The sequence below is a fragment of the Abramis brama genome (genome assembly GCF_963993115.1).
Source record: "Abramis brama genome assembly, chromosome: 3".
Classification (NCBI taxonomy): domain Eukaryota; kingdom Metazoa; phylum Chordata; class Actinopteri; order Cypriniformes; family Leuciscidae; genus Abramis; species Abramis brama.
In genome coordinates, this window is record NC_139965.1 from 1,038,454 (window position 1) to 1,048,416 (window position 9,963).

General features: G+C 40.1%; 1 long non-coding RNA gene across 1 annotated transcript in view; it reads left to right on the plus strand.

Moving 5' to 3' along the window:
* Window positions 1-9,679: 9,679 nt before the first annotated feature.
* The window catches only part of LOC311079270, a 398-nt gene continuing 114 nt past the window's right edge, over window positions 9,680-9,963 (plus strand). Inside the window, exons 1-2 of the long non-coding RNA XR_014605377.1 lie at window positions 9,680-9,780; window positions 9,881-9,901. This is a non-coding gene — a long non-coding RNA (uncharacterized lncRNA). The remainder of the gene's footprint in view (window positions 9,781-9,880; window positions 9,902-9,963) is intronic.

Sequence of the window (9,963 nt, forward strand, 5' to 3'; positions counted from 1 at the left end):
ATTTATTATTTAAAGCATTATTTATTTTATAAAGGTATTTGTAAAGGTAAAAATGCACTGGAAAAATGATTTAAGGGGGCAAATATTGTCCCTTACTGAGAAAGGTGTGACTGAAGAGTGGGTACGCAGAAGGATGTTAAAGTCTCATGGGGTTCAACTCTAAAACGTTTGAGAACCACTGGGACTGGGTTGAGGAATAGAACAAAATAAACATCAACATCAAAGTACAATACACATACCAAGAGCAGAAAGTAGGCCTAATATTCAGAGGTCACTTACAAAGTTAGGTTAAAGACACAAAGAGGGATTTAAACAAATAGCATATCAATAACAATGTAGAATTTACAGACTGTGAGCTGAAGAGTAATATTCAGATGAAACATGTGTTTTTGAAGGAGAGAAGGGTGGATGTTTGACGGATGTCTTGAGGAAGAGCATTCCACAACCTCAATATTCCTCAACCCACAATATTTATAAAACAGTTAGGTCAGGTCAAGCAATGTATTAATTAACTTCAGATTGGATTGTGTTGGTAATAGGCCCTTGCCTAACGCTAAAAGATGTTTCGTGCCTCTAACAACTTTCAATCTTTCTGATCTGAGTTTTGTCCCAGCATCTAGAACGCAACTGAATGCTTTTTCAAGCGTCTCCATACTTGAAAAACTGTGGAAAAAATACTTTTAACCCTTACGCCTCATTATATATTTTACGACGTTGAGTGCATTAAGGGACAAAAATGTCCACTGCCATAAAACTATTGTCACGTCGACAGGTTGAAGAAGAAGACTAAGGTCAAGTGACGATACCAAATACTCAAGTTTTATTTCCAAAAGGCAAAATACATCCAAAATACGAAACAGTGTGCTAACACAAGCAGTGTGCTCTAACACAAACATGAAACAGTGTGCTGGTGCACAAACAATAACCGACAGTGAAAATGAGTGAGAGGGGAACTTAAATACACAGATAATGACAGGACAACAGGTGACGGTGATGATAATGATGAGGGTGATGAGGAGCGGGTGCAGGTGATGATGACAGACGGTGAATGTGACAACTATTATATATTAGTATTTTTTTCCACTTTCACTGAGTTAAATATTTTAACCAACATCAGTCCTGAAAATAACTATCAAATATTTATTTAATTTTCAGAATTTTAACCCCTTAAAAGCCATTTGTTTACATGATGCCACTGTTTTTATCGATGGAAAAAACATTATTTTTTAAAAAAAACAATTGTGTACTACATGCTAGGTGGATTTCTTGGGAGGGAATTATCACAGCCTGGTATATGTCCATTATTAGCAGCAACATTGATTTTTACGCATTTTTATTTTTTGTGTTATGTCAGATTTAAAAAAAAAAATCACACTTAGCGCGTTAAGGACCAAAAATGGTCACATATTAAACACTGCCTAAAATATTATATATTATTATTATTTTCCACTTTTACTGAGTTAAATCTTTTAACCAGCATCAGTCCTCATCATAACTACCAAATATTTATTTAATTTCAGGATTTTAACCCTTTAAATTCCAGTTTTGGTGACGATACCATCAATTTGTATAAGAGGAAAAAACACAAAAATGTAATTATTTTCCATACACTAAATGCAAAGAGAAAACTTTAGCTTTGGATTATCACAGTCTTGAATATGTCAATGACTAGCAGCAACATTATTTTTTGTGCATTTTTATTTTTTGTGCTATGTCAGATTTTTAAAAAAAATCACACATAGTGCGTTAAGGACAAATTTGATCCTATTTAAACCCATTAAAATATCCATTTTTGAACCCACTGTCATAATATCATAAAATCATAATTTCTATTCAAATACCCTGTCATTAACAAGCCTTGGGGTAAAATATTTACTTTTTACTGTTTTCCACCATTTGGTACCATTTTTCATATAATTGACATACTGCAAACATCTGCAGTATTGCAAACATTTTCCTGATTTCTACTAGGTGACTATAACCTGTGCCTGTCTCCCTACACATCAAAATTTGCTCTATAAAGAAATCAAAACTACAAGATCACCATGAACATGAATTTTTATTTTTCTAAATTCTATAAACATATCAAACATATCAAAAACTTCAAAACAAAATGGGGTCATTGTTCAGCCAAATCAAACCGAAAGAAAACAATGCAGTGAGAAGCGCTTTCTCTTGCTAAATGCACACACACAATCAACCAGAATGCCTATTACCGCGGCAAATCTACCGCGGCAAAAATAAACCAGTCGCATTTCAAAGTCATTCGCGAAATGACCGCCAGGTGGCGCAAAGGGATAATGTGCAAAACAGCAGCAATTGCTGCATTTTTTTCAATTGCCGTAAGTGGGATTAATGTCAATTAACAGTAAGGATGAAATACTACAACTATGGTAAACAGAATAGAGCATTTTATAAGGCCAGAAAAATAGAATAACAAGTTAAAAATAGAGACGATAACAATATAACCTGTATTATTGTAGGCCTAGACATCGGTGGGCGACAAGCCTATTCCCCGGGGAGCAGTGCGATAAAAAAAACACACACACAAAAAAACCCCCACAAAAACAAATTTAATAACAAAAATAACAAAAAAAAGTAAATTATGTGCAATGAAGCTGATTATTTGTACTATTCTATTGAGGAATGAGACGAATGAAGAGCGCTTCTCGCTAGTGTGAGCGAACACATATTGGAACATTTGGGCATTTCGCAACGAGTAAAGTCATGTCCGAGTGGTAGAACTTACGTTTCGATCATTTAGATGACACGGGTTCAAATACCGAACCAACTTGGACTATGGTAATTTTTATATTAGCCTATTAATGCATTTTATAGCCTATTATTGATGCAGAGAGTTCTAAAACTCTGTTACACTATAGTTTTTTGCTTATATTTATAAAATAAAATTACCATGCATCTCCATTTTACACTAAGGAACAAATATTATACAATGACTTTACTTCTGTAGCCTATAATAATTCCAATCGTAATGTCAAAAGCAGTTTGTCTAAAGCCTGATTATGTAATCCATATGAAACCGAGAGGTACAGAGGATCTACTCAAACATGTTTAGCTATCATGTGAGCGCTTCCCAATGAGGAAAGGACAAGGAAAGGGTGAAAATCTCGCTCTAATTAAATCTAGGCTAAATCGCCCTGAATTAAATTGTAAAAACAGTCAATGTTGTGATATTGTTTCATTTAAGTTCATAATTATTCTATAAATGTTATTTAGTTTAACAGCAGCACAAAGCACTGTGGTTCGAGATTTATTTGAATAAAAAAATAGAAAACTTTATTCACAAATCGCACCCTGGTTGTAAGGATTCAAAGATCCCTGTGGAATTTAAATATTGAGTTGAACATTTTGTTCATGACAACAAATGAACATGCGTTTGAAGATTGAATTTAGTTTTGCTTGGAAAAAGCTGGCCCAAACTGAAGTAGCATTTTAATTCTTCAATTATTGAAATAATTAAATATTTAGTAATAAACATTTATGACAGAAATATTACTACATAGCCTAAATTATTTAATTCCTTCATTATCAACACTTGAATAGCCTATTGCTGATGTGTAGAATAGCGATTTAAGTGTGAATTGCAAACTCTTTGTTTTGTTTTGCAAACTCATATAGCCTGTGGGGGGTTTGGAGAAGGCAGTTGCTTTAGTGGGGGTGCAGGACAAGAGGTGTTAATGTTCCGTCTTTCATATGGACAGTGTCGGATAGCCAGCCTGATGAGCAGGCAAAGGCTAAATTCTTTTAAGGATAAATCTCCAAATCTCCATATGTAGGCCCTATATCTTATTAAATTATAAATATTGTAGTTTTATTGATTGTATTTAAAGGTTTTCCACACACAATTTCAATTTAGCAGAAACAGAGCTCTTTAATTCGTGATCAACCTTGTTTTATTGTAAGGTGAATTCAGCAAGGCATGCTGTATCTTTGAAGCAACAAAGCTATTTGTTACAGTTTTTTCTTTCGTGATTTGTGTGGATGACACACAACGACATATACAGTATTATCAGCTGTATGGTGTGTTTTTACCCAGAAATGTTTAATTTCGAGAGAGACCCGGCGCGCGCAGTGAGGGAGACAAAAGAAACTTACTAAAAAAGATCCAGCGCGAGAGAGAGGCAAAGAAAAACGCCTGTTCTTAATTTATGTTGCTTTGAACTATTTTCGTATTTTGTACCGTTTTAATTTTTTAACTTAGCGGCAATTTCTATGACAATAGAAATTTAAAATGTTTCAAGAATAAGATTCTGTGTTTCTTATTTTGCATCGCAAAGGGAATAAACTCTATCGATGCAATCCTGTTTTAAATAAATAAACTGTCCCGACACTTTATTTATACCTTGAAATATGCGATGGGTTTTCAAACTTAATTTTATTTTTATTTTACATTTTCATTGTTTATTTTTTTAATTGAAAGCAATACTGTATTGAAAGTATTTCTTCTGATTTGTTCGATCTGTTTTGAAAAATGTCTTCTGTTGCTTTGGCTGGGTATCACTGTCAGTCATCTCAATTTCGTGAATGATTCATAAAAAAAAAAAATATTTAGCAGATTAAAGACGAGCTTCATCATCTTCATTTTCTGGTGCGATCGGCTGACAGTCTTCCTTCATCAGACGTGTCGTCTTTGCAGCGGCTCAACTGGAATGTAGCAAATTTATGTTGTAATGTACAATTGATAATTAAACAAGATGCTTGACTTTAATAAACAGATACATATTTAAGCATCAAGAATGGTAAAACATAAACACTGTCGGCTACACTGAGATTCTATCTCAGATCGCTTGAAGCTCGGAGAGGCTCATGTTGTTGCACTGACCACAGAGCTATCGTCTGACTACTGTTAAACTAATGTCTTATGCTCTTACAAAGCCTCATTGATGTGGCCTAATATTTTTCTATTGCAATGTTTTATGTTGAATTTTTTTGTCATTATTCAATTTATTCAATTTAATTTCAGTAATTTCAGTATTGTGATTATGAATTCGTTCAGTGTTTCATTTGAATTGATTTGCTACCAGTTTTCAATCGCTCTCAATGAGCCGCGGCACGGCGGCAGATTACGCAATAGAGAATAAACTGACACTTTGCAAAGTCTGTGATTGTAGCGCCTCTTAGCGGTAAGAGGCTGCAAATACACACCCGCAAAGTATTATTCTGGTTGAGTACCATCTGTATACGCCTACACACACATCCTACACCACCGACACACACACACACACACATAGAGGGAGAGAGAGAGAGAGAGAGAGAGAGAGAGAGTATAGACAGAAAGAGTAAAATATGACCTTCAGGATAATATGATTATTATATAATATAATATAATATGAGTATTATATTACTGCCACCTTACCGTGGTGGAGGGGTTTGAGTACCCGAATGACCCTAGGAGCTATGTTGTCTGGGGCTATATACCCCTGGTAGGGTCTCCCAAGGCAAACAGGTCCTAGGTGACGGGTCAGACTAAGAGCAGTTCAAAAACCCTTTATGATGCCAATAAATTCGAGGACCGTGACGTCGCCCGGTATGGCGCAGTCGGGGGCCCCACCCTGGAGCCAGGCCCGGGGTTGGGGCTCGTATGCGAGCACCTGGTGGCCGGGCCTCCCCCGATGGGGTCCGGCGGGGCTCAGCCCAAAGGAGCGACGTGTGGCCACCCTCCCGTGGACCCACCACCTGCAGGAGGGACCGTAAGGGGCTTAGTGGATCGGGCGGCAGTCGAAGGCGGGGTCCTCGACAACCCAATCCCTGGACACGGAACGTCACCTCTCTGGCGGGGAAGGAGCCTGAGATTGTGCGGGAGGTTGAGAGGTACCGACTAGAGATAGTCGGGATCACCTCCACACACGGCTTGGGCTCTGGAACCACACTCCTCGAGAGAGGATGGACTCTTCACCACTCTGGAGTTGCCCATGGTGAGAGGCGGCGGGCTGGTATGGGTTTGCTTATAGCCCCCCAACTCAGCCGCCATGTGCTGGAGTTCACCCCAGTGAACGAGAGGGTCGCTTCCCTGCGCCTACGGGTCGGGGGTAGGTCTCTCACTGTCGTGTGTCTACGGGCCGAACGGCAGTGTAGAGTACCCGGCCTTCTTGAAGTCTCTGGGAGGGGTGCTGGAAAGTGCTCCGACTGGGGACTCCGTCGCTCTACTGGGGGACTTCAACGCCCACGTGGGCAACGACAGTGACACCTGGAGGGGCGTGATTGGGAGGAACGGCCCCCCTGATCTGAACCCGAGTGGTGTTCTGTTATTGGACTTCTGTGCTAGTTACAGCTTGTCCATAACGAACACCATGTTCAAGCATAAGGGTGTCCATCAGTGCACATGGCACCAGGACACCCTAGGCTGGAGGTCAATGATCGACTTTGTGGTCGTTTCATCTGACCTGCGGCCGTATGTCTTGGACACTCGGGTGAAGAGAGGGGCGGAGCTGTCAACTGATCACCACCTGGTGGTGAGTTGGATCCGATGGCGGGGGAGGAAACTGGACAGACCCAAGCGTACTGTGTGGGTCTGTTGGGAACGTTTGGCCGAATCCCCTGTCAGAGAGATCTTCAACTTCCACCTCCGGCAGAGCTTCGACCAGATCCCGAGGGAGTCTGGAGATATGGAGTCCGAGTGGACCATGTTCTCCACCTCCATTGTCAACGAGGCCACTTGGAGCTGTGGCCATAAGGTCTCCGGTGCCTGTCGAGGCGGCAATCCCCAAACCCGGTGGTGGACACCGGAAGTAAGGGATGCAGTAAAGCTGAAAAGGAGTCCTATCGGGCCTGGCTGGCTTGTGGGACTCCTGAGGCAGCTGACAGGTACCGACAGGCCAAGCGGACTGCAGCCCGGGTGGTTGTGGAGGCAAAAAATCGGGCTTGGGAGGAGTTCGGTGAGGCCATGGATAAGGACTACCGGTCGGCCTCGAAGAGATTCTGGCAAACCGTCCGGCGCGAGAGGGAGGAGACCCCGGGGAAGACCTAGGACACGCTGGAGGGATTATGTCTCCCGGCTGGCCTGGGAACGCCTCGGTGTCCCCCCCGGAAGAGCTGAAGGAAGTGTCTAGGGAGAGGGAAGTCTGGGCATCCCTGCTTAGACTGCTGCCCCCACGACACGGCCCCCGGATAAGCGGAAGAAGATGGATGGATGGCTGGATATTATGATTTTTGTCACTTGCCTAAACACCATGTATTATATTTAGGCCCTACACACACAAACACACACACACACTTTTGTCAACGCAGACACACATTGCTCTCAGACATCCACACATACTCAGAAACATCATTTTAGATCATTGAGCCATTAAAATGCTTCATAACACAGTCAATAGTGCCCCTAGTGGAAACCAGGAAAATAACATGCATTTCCCCCCATAGGGAATACCTATGTAGTGACGTCATCTGGTGGAATACACTATATAATGCAAATATAATGCTTTTGCTTCAAAATGAAAGGATGTTTCAACATAAGTCATGATTCATGTATTAATGACGGCCCCGGTGTAAGGCCCGCTATATTGGTCCAATTGCCGGTTCGCCAATACACGGGGAAGGTATCACGTGTTCTGTCCTCACTCATGCAAAGTATTGGTTGGTTAAATTTGCAATACATTAATCATATGTATTTACTCGTTACTTCATCTGACTCCATAAATGAAAGGTTTTAATAACATCTGTGCCTCACTAAAAGTGAGCGAATGTATGACTATTCCTTTTAACCATTAAATTATCGATGTCAAAATTAGTTAGAATAATCACGTAACAATTTAATATTTCAGATATCAGAGATCAATTGCACAATCAATTCAAATATCTAGAACATGGTTATACATTAGTTACACCAAATAATCTTACCCAGCTTGTAGCCTACCTGAGATAGAGAGAGAGAGAAAGGGAAAGAGAGAGACAGAGAGAAAGAGAGAGAGAGAGAGATAGAGAGAGAGAGAGAAAGGGAAAGGGAAAGAGAGAGACAGAGAGAGAGAGAGAGAGAGAGAGAGAGAGAGAGAGAGAGACCACCTATTCCATTCCTGTCCAGCAAAGAAGAGACCAGAGAGAGCGAGAACACCTTCTTTTATCCTCCTGACCAGGTGACATGGGGGATGGGGGAGACCACCCTCAAATGGCTTAACCAGTTTTCTCTAAACTTCTATAAACCTTATTACCTTTTATTTTATCTATCTGGATATGAGATATCTGTACCACTCACTTAGAGACATTTCAAATGACACCAAAAACATAACAGTCAATGGTAAACATTCACATTAAACCATGTTCTTGTGTGAGTTCTTTATTGTTTTCTGAGAGGAAGGGAGGTTGTATGGGGGAGGTCCATAGACCATGCCTCAAACAGTATTTTCAGTCTTACACCGGCTTTAAACAACGTTTTAATCGGTTTCAATGGGCCATTTTTTGGTCATTATGGTGCTATATGTTCCTATTTGATCTACACAGTGTGTGTTATACATATTATGCAACATGGGATCAAAATTAAAAAATTTATCCAAAAAGTCACAATTTTGCCAAATTACATACCTTTTGCATTAAAACAGCCAAAATGGTCAAAGAAATTAAACTGAAAATGACCAAAAATGTCCTAATGCAGCATGAGGGTTAAACAGAAAATGACGAAATATTTACGTACATGTTTACAGCGGGTCTATTCACACGGGATTAGTATTACCTGAGGTAGTTTTTCCGGACCTTTTTACTGAAGGTAAAAGTCGCCGTAATCTTAACTGACATTGTCCGTGATGATTACTGAGATGCACATTCGGACAGGACTAAAGCCACAGAGAAGCTCTGGTAATTATTACTTTACCCCTCCTCTCCGTGTTAAACTAGTCCCGTCCGAATAGGGCTTTAGTTCCCCAAAGTGTTGTTCCGACGCAGTGCGATTTCCCTCGAAAGGGAACTGGACATTTTAAAGTTACCATAAACAAAACAGAATATTTGGAAAACGCTCTTAGAACAAACATTTGTTTGCTGGGAAGCAGCCTCCATTAATCCACTAGAGATGCATTTACCCCAAAGAAATTTTAAATATACCTGCACAGTGTTTGTAGAACATCTGTCTCTTCTCTTCCAGCTTTAGGATCTGCTCCTGTCCTGTTTCCACAGCCTCTGGATGATGGACGTGTGAACATCAGCTGTAAGTCCAGCGGCTGGTATCCAGAGCCGGACGTCACCTGGATGTCAGATGAGCGAACGGCTCTCCGTCCTGGAGGAGTGTCTCGCAGTCGTGGAGCAGATGAGATGTTCTCTGTCCACAGCTGGACGGCCGTCTCTCACTCGGACGCTCAACTGGTCTCATGCTCAATGTCTCTCAAGACTGGAGAGTTTAGAGAAAGTAGGATTGACATACAAGCCATCATGTCTTCAGGTCAGAGAACATCTAACAAGCATATTTGTAGATATCCGAACAAAGGCTGTTCACAGACAATGTGGTTGTGAGTTCCAAAAAGTTTCGTGTGTGAGTTTGGTTAGTCAAATTATATTTTACATTTTTCAACCATACAATTAAAAATAAAATCCCATCCTATATTTAGTTTTCAATCCTGTTTCAGAAGAAAAATGGATTATGAATGACATTTTTATGTTTACAAAGAAAAAAAACTACTTAATCATTGTAATGGATTTATATATTTTGAAGATATTAAGATTGATCTGGTTTGTCTTCCTCAGACCCATGGAAGGCTCTTTTCTTCACCCTTCTCATCTGTGCTCTTCTGGGTTTGACTGGGCAGATCCTGTACAAATACAGACATAAACTAACAGGTACAATCTGGTTAAAAGATTAAAATGATTTCATCTTTAAAACCTTTTTATGCGGGTATTTTATGCTTATGTGTTGATACATTTTTTATCTTTCTTTCAGGGAAGAAAACAGGTAAAGAAGGTAATTAAACTACACATATTTCATTTTAAGATCCAAAACACATGTGAATCCATTTAACAGCA